The sequence below is a fragment of the Acomys russatus genome, chromosome 12 (genome assembly GCF_903995435.1).
Source record: "Acomys russatus chromosome 12, mAcoRus1.1, whole genome shotgun sequence".
In the NCBI taxonomy this organism is placed as follows: Eukaryota; Metazoa; Chordata; class Mammalia; order Rodentia; family Muridae; genus Acomys; species Acomys russatus.
In genome coordinates this window covers 19,834,125-19,855,337 of record NC_067148.1, presented here as the reverse complement: position 1 = coordinate 19,855,337, position 21,213 = coordinate 19,834,125, and the positions used below count along the sequence as shown (strand labels likewise).

The 21,213-nt window shown below is 41.7% G+C and overlaps 1 protein-coding gene across 1 annotated transcript in view; it reads left to right on the top strand.

The window, feature by feature from the left end:
- Col4a3 (collagen type IV alpha 3 chain) overlaps window positions 1-21,213 on the top strand; it is a 122,097-nt gene that overhangs the window by 1,504 nt on the left and 99,380 nt on the right. The gene's annotated exons all lie outside the window — the stretch shown is intronic.

Here is a 21,213-nt window from a genome sequence, read left to right as displayed (position 1 = left end):
GGAATTTGGGTGACCCTGTGCTCATTTGAATCTGTCCCACCATCCTTGGCTGGCTTGATTTTAATCTGTGAATCAGAAAGTTAACTCTTATACATGGTGTTGTTTTTATAATTAAAAGTTGGTTTGGGTACAGGAAGCTTCATTTCCGATGATGAGCAGGCTTCTTAGTCTTACATGACTGGGACTGTGATTGGAGATTAGTGGTCACAGAGCTACTTATGTGTCACCCGAGAACACTGTAAAGAAAGATGGCTGTGTATACTCCAACTGCTTCCATTCCGCTTACATTTTAAGAAAGACATTACAGGCATCCTGGCTAAGCTAGCACTCCTCTGGACCCCATCCCTCTAGAGTTCCAGTTTCTCACAAGTACCCAGACTTGTCCTTTTTGTGGTATTTCCAGTTTCTGTGCACTGAGATGTACAACTGCAGGCCCACAGCAACCCATAGCTGTGGTTTTTAATTTTTTATTTACTCTTATCTCACATGCATTGGTGTTTTGGCTGAATGTATATGTGTTTGAGGGTATCAGATCTCTTAGAACTGGAGTTACAGATGATTGTGATCTGCTATGTTGGTGCTGGGAATTGAAGCCCAGTCTTCTGGAAGAGCAGCCAGTGCTCTTAACCATGGAGCCATCTCTCCAGCCCCAAAGTTGTGTTTTTAACAGACCTATTTCCAGGCTAAATGTGTCCTTTGGCAATATAGATCTTTGAACCTGTTGGCACCTGTAGTTAAGATCTACCGCTTTTTATCTTTTCCCTTTGCTGGGCAGCTCTTAACAGTGTGCTAAAGCTAATTGATCTGATTGTCCACCATTCATTCACATGCAGGTGACTTAGCGTCTTTAAATTTGCATTCTAAAAGATTTTATAACTTATGTAAAGTGGCTCTGCCAAGAACACATTTTTTTCTGAGTTAATGAGATGTCTCAGTGTATAAAAATTGAAAGCAGAAACTCAGTTCCCAAGTAGAATAAGAAAAAGAGCTCACAAAAGTTATGTCCTCTACCCCCCAACAAACAAACAAACAAACAAACAAACAATAAATAAATAAATACTTGTGCAAACTGGTGTGGCCTATCTACCAGCTTAAGCAGAAACCAGTAAGTCAAAAAAGCCTAAAGGAAGTACATGTTAGACAAAGGCCTGTGAGCATTTCAGAACAGTAATAATCATAAACTTCCTGGACTCAGAAGAAAAAGCAATGACATTGTGAAGGGACATGGGACTCTTGGAAGCATCAAGTGGTGCCTGAGGTTGGACAAGTGGCTCAAAGATTAACAGCAGCTGTGGCTCTTGCATAGGATCTGGGTTCGATTCCCAGCACCCAGATGGTGGTTTACAACTATCTATAACTCAAGTCCCAGAGGATCCAATGTCTTCATCTGACCTCCATGAGCAAGAAGCATACACATGGTCACATACACACATGCAGAGAAAACACTCACACATAAGATAAAATGAATAAATCTAAATTTTTAAATGTGGTCCAATGTGACCACAGACCCTCCAGTTATACCTTGTATATAATTATATTGTGATATTCTCTTGCATTTTTTTCATGTAAAATTATTTCTTTTGAGTTTGGAGAGATGGAAACATTGCAATTTAAGTGAGTGGCTACCCCAGAGAATCCCTCTGTCCTGTTCCTACTGAAGCTTGAAATGAGCCTTTGTAAAAAGCACCCAGTCCTCATTTACCCTGAGCCTTCTGATGGAGACAAACTTGGTGTCCCAAAGACTGGGCCATATTATAGAGAAAAGATATCTCAAACCAACTGGTACCTGTGTGACATGTGTCAACACGCCTGAACCTACACAGCAACCGTGACATTGAGCAAGGCAGACAGAGCCCTCTAGATCTCGATCCTTTCATCTGTGACATGGGAGAGTCGACATGTTTCCAGGAGCCAGCAGCTAATGAATCAGGCAGTGGAGGAGGGGATAACCTTCAGACCCATCCAGCTGGTGACAGTCTAGACTCCAGGCCCAGTGTGCCAGCATCATTCTAGAAGAGGCAACAGGAATCTAGTTTTTTAAATCATAAATACCTGGTATTAAATTTTACTGAGTTAAATTTTACTCAAAGCAAAATAACAAGCAAAGAAAGCAAACAAACAAACAGACAGATCACTGTGACTCAAACAACCTGTGAGTGAGAGCTGCATCCAGCCTTTGGACCGCCTTGTGTATAATCTCTGTTATGTTTCCACTTGCACTTCAGCATTTCCCCAAACAGGAAGCTAGCAGCAGTGCTGACCCTGCATGCCCTGCTCAACTAAGGTGAATACACAGTCTGGCCACGCACTTTGTCCCTGAGCACCCAGGGAGAAGGGCTTTGCTGCTTGGCACTGCCTAGCTAGTCACTATTCTATAGGCTTACAGCTGTATCAAGCCAGCAAGCCCTCTGCTGTTATTCTAGGCAACAGGTGAAGAAAAGAGGTGAAGCCTGCCCAGCCCTGTCCCCTGGATAAGGGCAAAGTCACCAGCTAAGTTAGCATTGTCCTAAATTCGGGGAAGACCTGTAAGGTACATACGGCACATGGAAACACTTCCTCATCTGAATTTATTTTCAAAATAAAAAACTTCAGTTGGACTAGCTAGCATTTTAAACAAACAAAGAGTAATGTAATAGCACAAAATTATCTGTGCCTGAGGCTAAGAAAATATTAACAAAACTTGGCTTATTGTCTCTCAGAGTCCCTGTGTTAGGGGGAAAATACAGAATGTCATGATACTTAAATTCTTAATTTTCTTCCAACCCAGAAGGTCTGTATATGTCATTCTCATAAAAGATTTTGTGTTTATGATCCACACAAGTGAAGTGTGTGTCTGTGTGTGTTTGTAACCTCCTTAAAAATAAATATTATTGTTTTGTGGTTTTTTGAAATATAATAGTTCCATATTACACACTTGCTTTTTAAATCATTGATTATTATGTCATTGGGTTTTATCCATACAGGCATAGATTTTTTTTTGTTTTTTGTAGAACACCTGTTTCATAGCATTCTGAAATATGAAGCAGATTATTTTGTCAGTTCCCTCCTCAACAATGTAAGCCTGTCTTCACACTTTCATTTCACCAAGTTGCAATGGGTGCCTTTCTGTATGTAACATTGTGACAACTGGAGTTTGAATTCCTGAGAGCCTACAGAAAACTAAGTATTGCTACATTAGTCTACAATGAAGTTGCTTCATGTTTAGCTTTTCCCTTCATCAGTGGCAAAACTGGATGTGCTTGGATGTTAACAAGTGAGATCTTGTTTTATCTAGTAAGCCTTCATACTTGATTGCCAGTTTGTACTTCCCCCACTGTGAACTGCGTGGACCACTTTCTGCTCACCATGTGCCCTTCTATTACAAACTTTGCCTTTCTTTAATAACTATTCAGAAGTGGGGTGTGTGTGTGTGTGTGTGTGTGTGTGTGTGTGTGTGTGTGTGTGTGTGTCTATGTGTGTCTATGTGTGTTGTATCAAACATGTGCTATTTAAATGTGTTACAGGAAGGTGATTCTAATCTTTGTTTTACCTTGTAAGTCCCTGGAGTCTTAATGCACAACTCTTCACCCTACATAACTGCGAAGTTACCCTTGCTTCTGTATCATCTTCTGCACCTCATCAAAAAAAATCCTTTCTTGAGACTATGAAAACATCACTTTCTATTCCTCCATTAAAAAAAAAAACACCTTTAAAAAAAAAGCCTTATGGTTTAAATTCTTTATACTGAAACTGTCATCAACTTATAGTATATGGATTCGGTTTTATTCATATAGATAACAAATTACCCCATATTCTTTTCATCCCACTGATCCTTTCATTGTGTTGTTTTGTTTTATTTTATTCTCTACGGCAATGACACACTGATTTTGGCCAATTTCTTTGTTTTCAATCTACATCTTCTAGATTGATTCCCAGACAGAGCATTCATGCCTGATGTTATTAAAATTGCCACTGCCATTTTTTTTTGTGTGTGTGTGTGTGTGTGTGTGTGTGTTCTTCTGGCTGAGGTCTGGCATCCACTTATCAACGTTTTATCAAAAATCCCTGTAGGATGCTGATAAGCACTGCAATATTTAGCTTGTGCTGCTGCAGAAACATGTGCTTGCCTCATACAAATGCCATGGATTTTGAAACCTTACTGTGGGTCTAGAAACCTTGAATTCTCTTATTATTTGTAATGCCATATGCATTTAGATTTTACAAAGTAGCTAGTCATATTACCAGTGAATACTTTATTTCTTTCTAATCTTCATATATTTCTCTCTCTCTCTCTCTCTCTCTCTCTCTCTCTCTCTCTCTCTCTCTCTCTGTGTGTGTGTGTGTGTGTGTGTGTGTGTATTTGTGTGTGTGTGTGTGTGTGTGAGAGAAAGAGAAAGAGAGTGAAAGAGAGAGCATGCAATCACACATGGTGTGTATGTGTGTTTGGGGGAGGGGTTCTCTCTCTCTCTCTCTCTCTCTCTCTCTCTCTCTGTGTGTGTGTGTGTGTGTGTGTGTGTGTGTGTGTGTGTTTCTCTATCTCTGACTGCCTCTGTCTGCCTCTGCCCCACCCCGTCATGTGTTTATTAGTGTATGTTTGTATGTGTTTTGGGGGAAGGGCTTCTGCACATGTGTAAGGAGGCCAGAGATCAACATTGGGTGTCTTCCTCAATCTCTTTCCACCAACTAGCTAAACTGGATGGCTAGAAGATGCTGTTTGGCTTCCCAGTGTTGGGATTGCATTGGATTGCCTGCCTTTTATGTGGGTGTTATCAATTGAACTCCAGTCCTCATGCACTCTACTGACTGAGCCTCTCTTTTTTCTTTTGATACTGTGATAATTATAATTAGCATTTTTATTTTGTCTTGTTATTGGGTTAAAGGGACTGCTTCCAACATTTCATTAATATAGTATCTGCTGTATCGTTTTAAGACAATCTGTCATAGTTTCCTTCCCTCATGAATCTTATGGTTTTGATTTTATAGGAGGAATCTATACTAATACTATTATTCACTTTGTACACATTTCAAGAAAACCATACAGTCTTCAGTCAGCCGATGTAGTGAGCCAATATATTTTGACTGTTAAACTATCCTTGCATTACTGCAGGATGAGATCTCTATTGATCATAATGCCTTTTCTTAAAACACTCATTATTAAAGGTGGCACAGATGTGGGAGAGCACACTAACAGGTGAAGAGTGGAGCTGGTCACCAGTTGAGTATCTACAGAAAGGCCATGCTGGTCAAGGAACAGAGCATTACCAGGACCCAAAAGTTATTCCTCCATCTCTCTCTGGCATGGTTCCTTCTGTCGTCCTTGAAAGACACTAAAATCGGTTTCAAGTAATCACTTCCTTCATTTTCCTAAGACTCTTATCATCTCAATCCTCACTCACACTTTCCCGGCGCTGAAACTTCAGTTTATAGATTCACAAGACATATGCTTCTTTGGGCTTATCTCATTTCCTTCTGAATTTTCATTGTGACAGATCTCTTGGTGGCTTATAATGGAGTATCATTTTCATCACCAGGGTATGGATAAGTGCACTATTTCTACCTGTGAATGGCTTCCAACTTGAGGCCATTACAAGTAATGTTACCATACACATCTTTATTTATGAGATTCTGAAATAATTTTTTGAGTTTTTTGTTTCCTTAATCTTTAAGTATTTTATGCTCCTGTGCTATTATACACAATATATTTTAAATTTTTTTATTAATTTATTCTTGTTACATCTCAATGTTTATCCCATCCCTTGTATCCTCCCATTCTTCCCTCCCTCCCATTTTCCCATTATTCCCATTCCCTATGACTGTTCCTGAGGGGGATTACCTCCCCCTGTATATGCTCATAGGGTATCAAGTCTCTTCTTGGCAACCTGCTGTCCTTCCTCTGAGTGCCACCAGGTCTCCCCCTCCAGGGGACATGGTCAAATGTGAGGTACCAGAGTACGTGAGAAAGTCATATCCCACTCTCCACTCAACTGTGGAGAATGTTCTGACCATTGGCTAGATCTGGGTAGGGGTTTAAAGTTTACCGCCTGTATTGTCCTTGGCTGGTGCCTTAGTTTGAGCAGGACCCCTGGGCTCAAATCTGCCTATCATAATGTTCTACTTATAGGTTTCTAGGACCCTCTGGATCCTTCTACTTTGCTATTCTCCCATGCTTCTCTCATTTAGAGTCCCAATAGGATGTCCTCCCCTCTGTCCCAGTTTCCTGATGAGTGATGGCTTTCGTGGGACATGCCCCTTGGGCTAATATGCAGATATAAGTGAGTATATACCATTTGAGTCTTTCTGCTTCTGGGTTAGCTCACTCATTATGATCATTTCTAGCTCAATCCATTTATCCACAAATTTGGGGAATTCCTTGTTTTTAATAGCTGAGTAGTATATATAGTACATATAGTGTATATATGTATGTGTTCACATATGTATATGTACCACAGTTTCTTTATCCATTCTTCTACCGATGGACACTTAGGCTGTTTCCATGTTCTGGCTATTATGATATTTTAAATTTTTTAATAATCTGACTATTAAATGCATAATAAAACCTAGTTGAATTTGGTATCTTGATACTGAGCAGCAATCTGAAAATACAAATGTATTTAACGAAAAATCTTTCTCCTTAAGTTCATTTGAAAAGTTAAGAGAGTTTTAATATCATTAATATAAAACCTTTAAAAATATTTATTGGGGGGTGGTGATGGAGCTTAAGAGCACTGGCTACTCTGCTAGAGGTACTGATTTCAATTCCCAGCAACCACATGGTGGCTTATAACCATCTGTAATGGAATCTGTTTCCCTCTTCTGGTGTGCAATAACAGAGCACTCATATACATAAATAAATAAATCTTTTAAAAATATTTATTGGCTGGGTGTAGTGGTGCATGCCTTTAATCCCAGCACTTGAGAGGCAGAGGCAGGCGGGATCACTGTGAGTTCTAGGCCAGCCTGTTCTACAAAGTGAGTTCAAGACAACCAATGCTACACAGAGAGACCCTGTTTTAAAAAACCAAACAAGTAAATAAATAAATAATAAAAATAAATATGTAATGGGATAGCTTTGTTGTGCGGATTATCAAAATTGTATTCCTTAATTCTCAAACAAATCAAGTTTTTCCTGTTTATATATTGTTAATTATGGTACTAGTTATAAACTGATTTTTTTTTATTGTGAAAGCCAAAGATTTTGATCATGCCATTAAATTTTAATATACAAGACAGGGTCTTGCTATGCAGCCCAGGTTAGTCTGTAACTCAGGATCCAGCTGCCTCAGCTTCTGCAGCGCCCACACTATAAGTGAGCATCACCATTCTCGGGTCACTATTCTTTAATATTTTTCCCTCTTTGTTTCTCTAAAGTCAACGTTCTCATTAGACATAGGCTAGGCCTAGCTGTGTTTTTCCCTAGTTCTCTAGCTTTTTAAAAATTAGTATACTCGTTGACTTATTTTGTGTGTGTATCGATACACGCAAGCTGCCGTATGCCTGTGGAAGGCAGAGAACAAATCGCCAGAGCCGTGTCTGCCCTTTCTGCCATGTAGCAGCCAGAGGTCTAAGTCAAGCCACCAGGCTTAGCGACAAGCGCCTTCCTCACTGAGCCAGCTCTCTGACCCCCGACCTCTTGCGTGAAACACTTTGCTGTGCGCATGGAATCTTTTTGGCCTCCCTGAGCCTAGTATCTTGATCTCCAACTTCTCAGCCTCAGCACTTCCAGCATTACCAAGGCTTGTTCTGATGGTTTCCCTTGACATGCCCTGCTGCTTCCCCATTGCACCTCGAAGCCTACAGCTTCTATGCCAACAGAACAAATCTTTCTCCATTGGGAAATAGGAACAGGAGCCATGAGATAAATTATCTTCTACCCACAGGGCCTCTCAAAGACCCTCTGTATAGTCCAGTGAGACCCACTATCATTTATACATATGCTGTCTCGTGTGCTACCTTCTGGAGGGATCCAAGCCAAGCTACTTCTTCTATTATACTCTCTTTTACTCCCCTCCATGCTGAGCTCTGAAACTTCCTCATCTTCGCCCTCCAGTCCTCTAACCCACTCTTCAGCTGTTTATAAGTTTCAGAGGAGTTTCACCCCCTGCAATTTCTCAGTAGTAATCACAAACCCAAGGTATGTGATGATGCTCATTACAACCCAGGTCTATCAGTTACCAGCTTTCGTTTCTGCCTTAGTTGCTCATCTTAAAATGGAGGTAAAAGGTTTGAACCTCAAGATGTATGTTATGAGGCTGGAAGATTTAATATGCACCGTTTTGTTGGCATGTTTATAATCATTCTCCATATGTTAGCTGTGATCACTGATATTCATATGTTACTTTCAACGATTACTTGAGTCCCCAGTCTCTACACATTTTTTATTCTCATTTATCTTTATTTCCCATAGTTCCCTTTGCTGCATCTTCAGCACTTTACAAGTATGTATACTGTTATTCTGATTCTTGGTCTGTATTTCAAGATTCTGTATCTTCTATTTGCTGACTCTCTCGTGAGGAGACAGTGTGAGGGCATAATGAGGGAAAGAGTCTGTGACTCAGTTCTTTCCCAGAACTACTCTGTTCTGGGGGCCACTCCCAACTCAGATGTTTGTGTCCCCCTCAAGGCCATATGCTGAAATCTCCCCCAGGGTGATGGTATTTGAAGATGGAGCCTTTGAGAGGAGAATTTTCTTGTGAGGGAAGAATCTCATGAGTACAATTAGTGTCCTTTTAAAGAGGGGGTATGCCTGCTTTATGCTGTATAAAGACAGTATGGAGATGCCTTCATCAAAGCAGACAGCAAGGTGTCCTCAGACACGGAACCCATTACCGTCCTCATGACCAACTTCTCGGTCTCCAAACTGTGGGCAATAAATTTCTATTATTTACAAACTACCCAGACCAAGGTATTTTATTAAATCGGTCCAAACAAACTAAGACAGTACCAAACAAGCTTCTTTTCATGTTCCCAGGGTCACCTTCCTCCAGTTCCTCCTGCAGCACTTTCCAAATTTAGCTTGTTTCTGTTTGGTGAGACAGGGGTCAAGATCAGCCCAGCCCAGCCACCCACTCTCCCCTCGTGTCCAGCCAACGGTCTTTCCCTTTGAGGACTTCTGAGGACAAGTTGGTTGTTCTTGGGTATGACCCTATGCAAAGCAGCAAGCTGAGTGAAATATATCTTAATGCTCCCCCCTGTAGTTCTGACTGCATTTACCAGCGTGCAATATAAACTTCCTGTTGTTAAGTGGGAGAACGGTTTTGTTCACTATCACAGTTGACTAAGGGCGCAGGAGCTTTCGTCAGTGTACTATTCCAACTACAGTGCTGGCTGGGTGGAGAACGCCCTGCATTCCTGCTTCCCTTTGGAGCTGACCATACTTGTGCTGTGGCATTTGGCCAACAAGCAGCCATCCATCCTGGAGTAAAAGACGTCCCAAGCCTAGGGAAAACACACAGCGTGTAGAGTATTTTTGTTCCACAGGGTTTATATCTGGCTTCCGCCTAAACTTTTTAATCATAACATATCTTCCCTGTAGCACATTTACCTCAACTTTGTTTTCAGTTTAAGGGGGAAAGGAAACCAGGATGACGTCATTTTAACAGAGCAGCCATCTTCCTGTGCAGCCCTATCACAATGATCCTGAATTGCTACTTGAGCGCTCGAAAAGCCTCTATCCCTAAAAGCCTCAGTGGCCTGAAGGCTGTGGTGAGACTTTGAGATGAACGCAGGTGAACTCCCAATGCCATGTTCCCTGTGCTAGTTCCCTGGGCACACCTGCAGCTCATCTAAGAGGTGCACGGAGTTTTCACATGCTTGCCAAAACCTATAAAGAATGGAAAGGTGTGTGCTGGAGGGAAAAGGTGTATTTGTAGTGTTTTCATGTTTTGTAGAATTCATCTGTCTGTATATGTCTTAGTCACCATGGGCTGCTTTGACAAATACCATAGACTTAAGTAGATATTTATTTCTTATAGTTCTCAGAGGTTGTAAGTCCTAGATCTGGGTCCCAAATGGCTAAGTGATGGTAAAAGCACCATTCTTGGCTTGCAGACTGCCAACTTCTTGCATCCTCATGGAGAAAGAGAGTAAGGTGGCTGTCTGTTGTCTTCCTACCAGTTTTACTCCCATTGCAAGGACTTTGCCTTCATGTTCTCATCTGAATTTAATTACCTCCAAGTACTTAGTCTTCAAACACTACCATATTAAAACCCATGGCTCTAACACATAGATTTGGGAGGCAGGATACAGAGACTGCCCATAGTATCTTATATCTCGTCCAAAGGTTTCTTGTGAATAGAATGTGTCCTGCTCTTTGACCAAAAACTTGACATAGATAAAAGCTATCAACGATGTTTAGAAGTCAGTAACCCTTCTCTGGCAATCATAGTGTAAACTTTAGATTAACACAGTTTCTAGAAGAAGAGTTCTCAGTGTTGCTCATCAGTAGGAACAATGTGACAGAAACAAGTTTGCTGACCTTAGCACAAAGCAGCAGTCAGAGGCCTGACTTCCCTGTGAAGTCTGTATAGATTTGTTAAGACAGGCCTTTACTCTGGGTTCTGCATTTATCTTAGAAGATGTAATCACTAGTTGTTGTCTTCTCGAAACATCTATGTCAATCTTTCTTTCTTCTCCGAGCTCCCCCTTTGCATCTGCTAATTAAGGCTTGGGGTTTCAGGTGTTTGTTCTGGCCAAGACTGAATTAGGTTACATTAGCTCAGTAAGTTTCCACTTCACCCAGGATCACAACTTCAGAAGCATAAACGTCTGTGTGTCTGCCATGCCACAGGGATATGATGTGAGCCGTTTCCTATGAGCCACAGCATCCATGTTACATTTTCTAAGTTTTATTTAAATATCCAAGGCAATATTTAAGCTGACTTTGGCATACAACTCAATGTGTATACATTATCTAAATATATAGTTACTATAAAAGCTTTGACAAGGTATTCTACAATGTTCTTTTGCATATCCTGTCTTCAGAAACTGGGAGTAGTTTTTGCATTTCTAGGACATATTAGTTGGGACAAGACATTTCTATATGTAGCCACTGTCCTGAGGAGTGAATTCTATAAACGTTTTCCAGTGTCATAGGTAGGGGTCAGTCCATAAGGTCACACCCACAGGAAGGACGATGTGATTGTTTTCTATAAAAAGTCACTGTCAAGACGATAAATCAAGTTTCTATCATTAATATCATTAAAATAATACTGGGGGTTAAATTCTCCCATGAGGTCTGCATGACGAATTATATTCAAATCCTAAATTGGTAGGATAAGTCCACAGGGTTGTGCATGGCTGATTCTGGATAACTTTAATGTTTACACTTAACAAACGGATCTTTTAAAAACAAAGACAACACAGAGCATTTATGTGGCTCTCGCCACAGCCATTGAAGTACCCGTGACTCCCAGGGTGGCTTGGGAGTGAGCCGCATGCACAGTGGCAGGTTACGATGCCCTTCTGTCTTCCAGTTTGACATGTTGCTCACTGCCTATCTCTCCTCAGCCTCACTGGGGAGGATCTGAACTTGCTGAAAATGGCACCAAGTCAGGGAGTATGAAACCTCACTAAAGAGGTGGGAGGAAATAAGAGGCATCTTAGGAACAGGAAGGAAGCAGAAGTCCTCTGGACCAGCACAGCTACTGCTCAATCAATTTCTGCTACTGTGTTGCCTGAAGCTAACTCGATAACCATTACACACAGAGAGAAGTTTAAAAGACACCTCTGTGCATATCTCAGATGTAAAAAAAATTCTTTCCACCGGGGATGGCGAGATGGCTCAGCAGTTAAGAACACTGAATGTCCTCCCAGATGATGTGGGTTTGATATCCAGCACTCGCATGATGGCTCACGACCGTCTGTAACCCCCGTTCTAAGGGATCTGAATGCCCTCTTCTGGATTCTGTGGATACTAGGCACCCATGTGGTACACACACATATGCATAGGCAAACCACTTATGCACATAAAATAAAATAAAGAGTATTTCCACATGTCATAATAGATATTGTATATGTAATATATATGTGTTTATATATATACATATTTACATACATGTATGGTTAAAGAATATTTTTTCAGTATTTTTGCATTGCAGTGTGGAAGTGGTTTTAAAATGTGTAATCTTCAGAGCTATTTAAAATAAAAGATTGGGAGCCAGGCATGGTGGTGCATGCCTGTAATCCCAGCATTCAGGGAGGCAGAGGCAGGCAGATCTTTGTGAGTTCAAGGCCAGCCTGCCCTGCAAAGTGAGTCCAGGACAGCCAGGGCTACACAGAGAAACCTTGTCTTAAAAAACCATATATGAGGTTGGGGATATAGTTCAATGTTAGAACCCTTATTTAGAATGCTAAGAAGCCTGTAGTGCAATCCTAAAACTAGAACAAACAAATAAATGAATAAATAAATAGTTGTAGCCACAGACACACTCCATCATAGTGGCAGAAGGGCGGGGAGTGCACTGCCTAGTTTTATGTCAACTTGACACATGTTAGAGCCACTGGAGAGGAGAAACCATTGATAGAGGAAATGCCTCCATTAAATCTGCCTGTAGACAAACCTGTAGGACATTTTCCCAATTAGTGATTGATGGAGGAGGGCCCAGCCTGTTGTGGGTGGGGCCATCTTGTGCTGGTGGTCCTAGATTCTATAAGAAAACAGGCCTACAACATCATGAGGAGCAAGCCCGTAAGCAGCACCCCTCTATGGCCTCTGCAGCAGCTCTGCCACCAGGCTCCTGCCCTGCTTGAGTTCCTGTCCTGACTTCCTTAGGCGATGGACTATGATGGATGTGGAACTGTAGGCTAAATACCCCCTTTCCTCCCCAATTTGGTTTGGTCATGGTGTTTCATCATAAAAATCGTAACCTAACTAGGACAGGGAGAAGTCAGAAACTTTGCATTTTTAATCATCAAGATCTGTATTTTTTAATTAGATTGTCTCTCCAAATTGGATTCTCAGAAAAGTCACTGCACTGTTTAAAAATGAGTTCAAGTGTGCTTAAAAACACAGGGGAGATTTGTCATAATCTAGACAAAACAATCAGGCCACTGGAATTTTTTCCCACCATGATAATCTTGTTGCTATGTGGACTTCCCAAGGAAAAGGTCCCACGGGTAGGAAGCTGAAGGGCCTGTATCCTCTCCCTTTGGACCAAATGACGAAGTTTGCATGGGGAGTCGAAGGAGCAAGGCGAGGGGTTTATTTTCTTTGTTTGACCAGCGATAATTTTGTGCTCTTTGTTTTTGTATAATATTGAGAAAGCTGAAGAATCTGCACGCCGGACTTCAAAATAAGCTCGATGTGCTTAAAAGTGAAAACAAAAGTATTCTGTAATCGTAATTTCTAAAGATGACATTGCTAATATTCTGGCCACTTATTTTGCCTACTTTTTTCATCCAGCATAAACTGGTGTATTTTTTGTGTTGTTGATTATTATATTAAGTACAATTTTCACATTTCTACAAAAGACGTCATTGTAGGCTGGTGCCAAGTATTGCTCAAGAAATTCTGTGTATTCCCAATTATTTAGAATTCAGGGCTAAAACAATAGCTTAATCTGTGAAGTGCTCACTATGCAAGCATATGGACCCAAACTCCAGCCACATAAACCACTTAACAAAGCCCCATGTCCAGGCCCAGCACTAGGAAGGCAGAGAAAGTTAGATTCCTGAAGCTTGTGTGCCAACCACCCTAGCCTAGCGGGCAAGCTACAGATCAATGGAAAGACCATCTATAATACACCAAGGTAAATGACGCCCGAGGAACCACATACAGGGTTCACCTCTGGCTTCTGCATGCATCCACATATACACATGCACACACACACACACACACACACACACACACACGGGGGTGGTCCAAAGTAGAATTGATGATAAACCTTTACAAAAGTCATCTTTTAATGATAACGATCTTTTAATAATGTAGATACATAGTTGTCAAATGCCCCACGCCCTGTCATGCATTTATGAGAGCCAGATAGCAAAGCAAAATTATTCCTGGTTCACAGATACAAGTCTGACCCAAGAGCATCCTCGGTTAACAGAGGGAGCAAGTGTGTAATGGGGATGTCCCAAGAGTCTCTCTAGGTAGCTAAAAAGAGACATCGGATACTACCTGTTCATTGCTTAAACAGCTATGTGATATTTGAGATAAAATTGAAATGTTAAATGCTTTGGTTACCAAACTAAATAATTCCTGACACCATTTCCTTCTTTTAATCAAAATCAGCAACTGATTCCATTTCTTGGCTAAACTATGGCTTCCCTTTGCAGTCTAGAAATGGTTTAAGCGGTTTCCCAGGCCACTGTCCCACTTCACTCCTTGAAGACAGGTGTCTTGGTGAGTCGAGTTCTTAGTCTCACAGCTTTATTTCTGCCTCCAATAAGCTGTCGTGGAACAGGACCAATATTGAATTAAACAATAAAACCACAATATCAGCAAAGAATCATCAGATTCTCAAATCCCTTGGCATTTCAGAAAAACCACGCTTTTCAGATGAAATGTTTAACAAGCCATTTATTAATTCAGCATTTCAAATACTTTCTCATATCTTCACTGTTAATATTAGCTACAGCGCTATGTGATGGGAGCAAACATATATTTTTTAATGCCCCTCCCCCACATCCTCATGGAGTATATGCCTAAGTGACGAGCCTGGATAAGCTTGGAGACAAAAAAAAATGAGAATTCCTTGAGAGGATAACTATGGAAAAGTACGACCTGAGTGGCGGGGCTTAGAGGAGGAATCAAGACAGGAAGTGCGGAACTTGGTGCAAGAGCAGCAGCAGATTTAGTACAGGAGCCAAGAGTTGGAAGATTTCACTGACGGAAAAACTATAGTTTTTCTTCGAGGTAAAGGTCATAAGGGCTAGCAGTGATCTCGGGAGGTAGTAAGCATGAATCCTGGGCAGTACGTCTTCCTCCTCCCCACAGCTTGTGCTCCAGCTCCAAGTCTGGTTGGCAGCTTATATATACGTGGCCTGGACTCTCGTTATTCAGCTGTCCCAAGCAAACACAGACTGCACCGTCCCTTCCAAAGCTTTAATACAAGGACCATGTAATGTCTGAAACCTTACAAAAGAAAGATCTCATGAAGGCTCCTGCTCACAGAAAGACCGTCCATGTGTTCCAGGCAGGCTCTCTCTAACAGTTGGTAGAGACCAGCAGTGGGTTTCTTGGCTGCTGCGTGTACCTGGGGCTGAGCCCACAGGCCTTTTTCCACTCACTGTGACCTACTCGGGCCTTTCTGGGGCACAGAACAGAAACAGCATTTGACCTGAGTGTGCTGCATCCTCAGACCTGCAAGGGCAGTCATGGAGGCAGGGGCATCTGAGGCGCTGTGTCATACAACACAGGCAGTGTCCCAGCCTTGGGAAGAGTCCTTTGGGAGGTACCAGGCAAGGGACATTGTTCTGATGGCTTTGGGCAAGTCACTTGAATTCCAATGCTCTCTATTTCCTCAGTCATAAAGTGAGGCAGGTAAAAATTTGCCCTGCTTATCTACAGAAACACTGCAGTTAAGCGCACTCTGTGCTCAGTCAAGCATTCCACAGATGCCAGGGATCGCCAAGACAAGAAAGCTGCCACCCGTCACCAAAGCAGCTGTCTGGGTGTGCTTCTTAAGCTCCTGAAATGCCCCTGTTGTCTTGTGACCAGGGCTTCCTGGAACGTATTAAGGAGTATCTTACTTTCAAAAATATTATTCGGTGCATTCTTTACTGTTGGCATTTTCTAATAAGTTCATTTTAAAACATCAGCAGAAACAACATCCTCCCTGAGCACTGTCCCCAGTAAAAGCGAGCCATTTATTGACGTTACGCCATTCTGTGCAAACAATGTTGCTAAAATTCCACTGGTGATATCATCACTTTTAAGGGATTTTACCAAATACTTCAACTAACATACTTGTTAGTTATAGAACTATTCCTGACAGATAGCTAATGTTAATAATCTGGAGGCCTGAGAGATGGCTCAGTGCGTAAGAGCACTAGCTATGCAAGCACAAGGATCTGAGTTCAAATCCCCAGCACTCATTAAACAAACAACTAGAAAAGTCAAGCATCTTACACATGGCTATAACCACAGCACTTGATCTGGAGACGGGCCAGCAATAGAGCATGGAAGATTGCTATGACCAGCTGACCAGCAGCTTAGCTGAAAACCAGTGAGTTCCAGGTACAGTGAAAAAACTGTCCCAAGGGAGTAAGTAAAAAAGCAGGATGCTAGTGTCCAGTTATAAGTGAGTATATACCATTTGAGTCTCTCTGCTTTTGGGTTAGCTCACTCATTATGATCATTTCTAGTTCAATCCATTTGTCCACAAATTTTGGAAATTCCTTGTTTTTAATAGCTGAATAGTATTCCATAGTGTAAATGTACCACAGTTTCTTTATCCATTCTTCTACTGAGGGACACTTAGGCTGTTTCCATATTCTGGCTATTATGAATAAGGCTGCTATGAATATGGTAGAGCATGAAAGTCTTCACCTACTAGGAAAGTGGGATAGAGGTGAGGACATCCTATTGAGACTCTAGGTGAGAAAAATATAGGGGATAGGGAAGTAGGTCGAATCAGAGGGTCCTAGAAACCTACAAGAGGAACATTATGATGGGTGGATCTGGGCCCAGGGGTTCTGCTTGATCTAAGGCACCAACCAAGGACAATACGTGCAGTCATCATCAAACCCCTACCCAGATCTAGCCAAGGGACAGAACATTCTCCACAGTTGAGACTGAGGACTGACTTTCACATGATCTCTGGTGCCCCATATTTGGCCATGTCCCTTTGTTGGGGAGGCCCAATGGCACTCAGAGGAAGGATAGCAGACTACCAAGAAGAGACTTGATACCCTAGCATCATATTCATGGGGAGGAGGTCCCCCTCGGTCACAGTAATAGGGAAGGGGGATTGAGGTGAAAGTGGGAGGGAGGGAGGAATGGGAGGATGCATGGGATGGGATAGCAAATGAGATGTAATATGAATTATTTTATTTTTCAATAAAAATGTGTTAAAAAAAAAAAAGCTGGATGCCCAGCACTGAAAAAATCAGGGTGCTTTACATGTTACCAAGTGCTGTACCACACGGACATATCAAGGTCCGAATCTTACTTTTTTATACTTTTTTTTTTTTAGGCAGGTTTTCTCTGTCTTATCTTGGATGTCCTGGAATTGCTTTGTAGACCAGGCTGCCCCTGAACCCACAGAGATCCACCTGCCTCTGCCTCCTAACTGCTGGGATTACAGGCATGTGCCACCACGCCTGACTTTATGTTATACTTATTATGAATATTTTCTCAATTTTACGTCACTTTCTACCATGTCAATCAAATTCCCGATATTAATAGTGATGTCTATAATAACCTTTCTTGCTTTGTGTCTGTTTTTTTTAAACAGATTTATATAATAAAGCCATTAAGTGTAACTAGCATAAAACCTTTTGCACCACAAATAGTATTCATAAAATAACCAAGTTTTAAAAGCGATGAGCAAAATAAAACTGAATTTCTGAAATCCTATCTTGTAACTACAACAATAATTAATATTATATATATACATAGTTAATATTCTTTTCTTATTTAATGAAAACTGTGATTGGCTGGAAACTAGCAATTCAAATTTTTTTAATCTCCCAAATAAGCATAGTGATGGCTCACTGAATAATAAAATCCACCCAATAGACAATTTGTCCAGTGTTACTTCTGGAATCATCTGTCCATCTGCCCATCATTTTTTTTTAACTTGTCTCAGTTCTGACCCAGAATAGGCCAAAAAAATATCTTGAATGGTGCCTGTATTTCTTAGAACACAGTCTCAAGGTTAAGCACAAAGCTAATGGCCATAGATAAACATAGAATCCATTCATTCCACCCATTGTTATAATCAGGAGTCAGCCAAGGATCAGATAGTTAAGAAAGGCCACTTCAATCGGCCCACCATTTCAAGTGCCTCTCCTCAGCTTGTGGCAGCTGTGAACTGGGACTAGATTAGGCTCAAACTCTTCTATGTACCATCACCTCAGGATGATGATGTTGGTTCTAGAATCTTCCAGCTGTGTTAGAGAATGTTCAGTGTTTCGAACAAGCAATTTTGTCTTCTCCTGCACTTTCCCTCCTATCCTATAGTGTTCCCCTCATCTGTCTTTATGGTTTACAGCAGGACACCAAGCCTCACATCTAGGGTTCCGTAATGCTGTCCTTGTATGTGTCATGTGCATACTCTGAGACAAGCCTGACTTCCTAATGTCACGCCAAGCAGTGAGTTGATAGTTTGAGAGTGCCTTAACCTCAGAAGCAATTATGTAATGGCTGCAGGATAATCTCAGGAGCAAGAAAGGTGAAAATCAACAGACCAGAACAGAAACAAACCTTAAGACCCAAGGCTCCTTGGCAGAGGGAGAACTTGGGAAATCACGACTTGTCCCTGTGGAAACAAAAGAATCCGTCAGACCCCTCTCGAGGTCTCACACATGCAACCCAAGAACTCAAGCAAGTTAACGTGTACATATGTTTTCCACCTTCTGATAGAAAAACAAAAAGTAAATGCCAACTGCACTGGCATGCACCGGCTGGCACAACGTAAATGATTTACTTAGGAGTCCGTTCAACAAAGTTCACCTTCAGGACGCTACTGGGGAGCTTCCTTGAGTTCTCGGCTGCTTCTATGGGATAATTCCCTGAGTTGCTCTAAACAGCATGGCCTCTGATTTTAGGACAGTAAATTTACTGATCTTCTCATTTACTCAGTATGAAGGTGGTAGGCTTTGTTGCTAAAATTGAAGTAGTTCTTTATTGCATATGATGGCCTCTGTCCTAGTGAGCTTTAATTGTCAAGGCGACAGAGCTTAGAGTCATCTGAAAGGAAAGACCCCATTGCTGTGGATTTACCTAGATCAGACTGCCTGTGGGCATGCGTGTGGGGAACTGTCTTGGTTATTAATTGATGCAGGAAATCCCAGCTCACTGTGGCCAGTGACATACCTAGCCCTGTGGTCCTTTGCTGTGTAAGAAAACTAGCCAAACAGGAGCTAGAGCACAGCCGAAGAGTAAGCCCACATGTAGCATCCCCTCCCTGGTCCCTGCTTCAACTTTGACCTGGAAGTATAAGCCAAACAAATCCTTTTCTCCTATAAACTGCTTTTGGTGAGGGTGTTTACTGTTCTGTAAGCAGAACCAGACAGTGTCCACCATGGCAGCAGTTCAGACTGTACCTGTAAGGCTTGCTTGGTTGTGCTTTAGAATTTACGCAAGAGAGGCTAATTCTGCTCCTGTTTCTCCTCTGAACTCTAAGTCCATAATTATTATCATTTAAAATAGGAGAACCTTTTACCTCATGAAAAATGTGTTTTACAGACCCAATCTGTTTTCATGAGATACTTAGAAAGCTCATCACAGCTTACTCCGCAGAGACAGAGCTGTATGGCCTTGGCCAAGGTTTTGAGGTTTGTTTCCTGTATTTGCAAATGATAATATCAGCCTGTTGCTGCAATAAAGATGCACTTTAGCACTGTGCCTGGCACATGCTAGGAGCGCACAGAGGTGTGTGGCTGTGCTGGGGAACAACCGACAAATCATCACCTGTGCTGTGGAGATGCCTCAATACTTTAGTTCTTGTGGAAGATCTGAGTTTGGTTTGCAGCACTCAAGGGGCAGAGACAGGAGAATCAGAAATTCAAGGAGAGCCTCAGCTACATAGCTGAGCCTAAATCATTCTTCTTTTTTTAACCACTAAGCAAGGTGGCAGCTGGAAGGCAAAAAATAGTCTGGCCAGTAGCATTGGTGGGTGAATAGCCTTCCTTCTGTGCCAGTGAGCCGGGTCTTCCCACGTGTAGAAACAGGTAGCTTCAGGAACATAAGCTCAGGGCAGCAAATGCACATGGTCACTGGGAAGACCACCTGGCAGACACCCAGCATGACCTAGGGAATGTTTGCACAGAAGTCACTAATTGGTTACCACCTATGGCATCTCCAGGTCAGCATGCATTAGTACAAGTGCCAGCCCTGAAAGATAAAAGTATTCATCTCTCTGCAAAATAAAAGGAGAGGAACTAAGCAGCATGCTTCTTCTTCCCCAGAGATGCCACTTGCAATAGTCACCTGACCTAGAATGTTCACCAGGACACCATGGATGCTTGCTTGGTCTCAGCACCTGCCCCCTAAGCTGTGATGCTTACTTTTCAATGAAGAAAGACCTAGGCAGTATCTTTCTCTGAGCCATTGTATTTTGTATTCATTTCCAAGTGGGCTTTTGGTTGGTTGGTTGGTTGGTTGGTTTGGATTTCTTTTTTTGTTTCTTTCTTTCTTTTTTGTTTTTGTTTTGTTTGTTTGTTTAATGTTTTTCAAAACAGGGTTTCTTGTGTACCCTTGGCTGTCCTAGATTCACTCTGTACACCAGGCTGGCCTCAAATTCACAGAGATCTGTTTGCCTCTGCCTCCCTGAGCACTGGGATTACAGATGTATGCTGCCACTGCCTGGCTTCCAAGAATATTATTTATAACTATAATTGCTTATGGGTTTTACCTTTATTCTCTCTAACAGGAATAATTTAATTTCTCCAAGTTGAAACATAAAACAGTAATATAGCAAATTAATGTACAGCAGTAAAATCTGAACATGTTTAAGGTTCGTATGCATGAAGCTGGGGCAGGAGGAGCCAAACCGAGCAATTTAAGTGTATGGGGGGTGCGTTGGAAGGGGGGACATACCGCCTGCTAGGCCTGCTAGGTGTGCTTTTGAAGAATTCTCTGTAAAGCTCAGTGTATATTATTTATGCCATGGCACATGTGGTATTCAGAGGACAACTTTGAGCTCCAGCCACTTCTCAAGTCCCATTTGTTTATTGATTTCCAGCAGACAAGCAACTTGTCAGCCATAGGTTTATGTCACAATGTGCTGTCTCCCCACCTTCTCAAAGCAACAAGGTCAACTGATGACGTCCTAAAACTGCCAAAACTCCTTCCTCGGCTCTAAAAGTAAAAAATTATATCTATTTCAAAATCTTATCATTTCCTTGGGAGTATTTCTTTAGTCTGGTCTTCCTTACAAGCAGAACTTAATACTGAGAAGAGACCCCCAAATAGCCCACTCAAAGCTCAGTGATCCATGTGAGGCAACGGCTTAACACAGAATGCTTTTACATAACCCGAGCCACCAAGAAGGATATCCGGTCAGCTATTTTTAAAGCGTTTCTCCCCCCACTCCAGCTCATGTAGCAGGGTTAAAGCAGTTTGCTTAG